Source organism: Phalaenopsis equestris, unplaced genomic scaffold, assembly GCF_001263595.1.
Source record: "Phalaenopsis equestris unplaced genomic scaffold, ASM126359v1 Scaffold000002, whole genome shotgun sequence".
NCBI lineage: Eukaryota > Viridiplantae > Streptophyta > Magnoliopsida > Asparagales > Orchidaceae > Phalaenopsis > Phalaenopsis equestris.
This window is the reverse complement of record NW_018164444.1, coordinates 3,389,312-3,391,184: the sequence shown is the minus strand read 5'-3', so window position 1 is coordinate 3,391,184 and position 1,873 is coordinate 3,389,312.

The following is a 1,873-nucleotide window of genomic DNA, read 5'->3' as shown; positions in this document are numbered from 1 at the left end:
TTTAGGATTGAACTAGTAATATTTTATATTTTTTATTTATTATTTTAATTTTAATTTTAATTTTTTATTTGTATTTGATTAAAATTGTTAAAACTTTCTATTGTGAATTTTTTGAAAGTTTAAAATTTTTTTTATTATCATTTTCTTATTTTTATTTTATTAAAAAGACATTAAAGATTTAATTTTATCTATGTTTAATTAAAAAAAAATAGTTAGGATTGTATGGTTTGATTAGTTTTTTTATTAATTTCAACTTGAATTTTAAATTTCTTGATAATGATTCGTATGATTAATTCCAACTATAACTAGATTTTTTTTATTTTCAATTTAAACTCAACCTTGGTTTAAGATGAACTCTAAACATGTTTGAGTTCAATTTGAACCAAAGGCGTGAATTAAAAGCAAACATTAAGCCTGATTGAGAGAGTCTTATAAGGGTCACAAGGCACTTAAATTGTAAAGCAAGTCTCTAAGCATGAAAGGATTATTTAGGGCATTTTAAACATGTAGCAGCTCAACTTGAGCTTCAATAATTTGACTTCAATCAACTGAATAGAAGGCTGAGAATTCAAGTTCAATTACATGAGACTACAATGAGTCAATAAATAGTTCAATTTCTAATTGGTGTGGGTCACATCACTAGTCCTCTAACTTAAGTCACTAGGAAGGCTGGACCCTGAGTTCTAGAGACGAAAAGAAACAAACCTCATAAAAAAGTGGTCAACAATCATTGAAATACAATTCTCAAATTGTACAAATGGTTGTCCCTTTGTTTGTTCTTAACGACTACGTCAGTTGCACAATACTTGGGTTGTCCCTTTGTTTGTTCTTAACGACTACGTCAGCTGCACAATACTTGACTTGGATGTGGATGAGTTCATCAAAGATCTTTTTCATAACCCATTGGTAGGTCAAACCAACATTCATAAATTTGAAGGGCATCATTGTATAACAGTAAATCACGATGAGCATTTTGAAGGGTGTATTTCTTTTATCCTCTAGAGCCATTTTGATTTTATTATATCCTGACAGTCCATCCATAAATAAAAAGTCTGCTTGTAATGATTCGATATCCAACATCAGCTCTAGAATTGATGATGGGAACTCATCTTTTAGGCAAGCTTTATTTAGATCTTTAAAGTCAGCGCAGACTCCAATCTGACCGAGATTATGTTGGTTAACAAAGTTGGATATTGCTCTTTACATATAGAACTAGCTTCTATTAACTTTTTCACTTCAACTATAACTTGTTGTTTGATTTTCAGGTGCATTCTAAGAGCAACAGTAGCAACATCAATTACAACCGGGGACATTTTAACAACTCTCTTCTTCGGGGGTAAATCTTCTTCAAACTAGAGGTTGAATTCCATCATTGCTCCTTTTCATCAACAATTAGTGGGTCTACAGAGGAAAACCTAAGATCACCACATGTCATTTTGAGATAATCAAATCTCATCCCAAACTTAATGATAGACTCACAATTCAGATGAATTGGGCTAAGCGTTAGGTTTGTTCCATTTTCAAATGAGAAAATCAGCTTAGGGGACGACTTATTTCCTGTAATTGGAGTACAAAGAAGGACACTAATGGGAAGTCAAATATCTAAATCTTATTGAAATTATGATAAGACTTGATTGAATGAGAACTTAATCAAAAAAGGATTTTTAACATAAGGAAATTTGACAACAAAAAGCTCTGAAGCGTACTCGTTAAATGTGGTTTAAATGAGATATTAAAAGACAGTTTTTTAAGGATGTTGGGTGGACCGATCCACAATAAGATGAGAAAAGGTCTAACAAAAATGAGAAGTCATCGTGATATATGAGGGATACATGTAAATAATTGATATATAATAATACAAACCACTATTGAA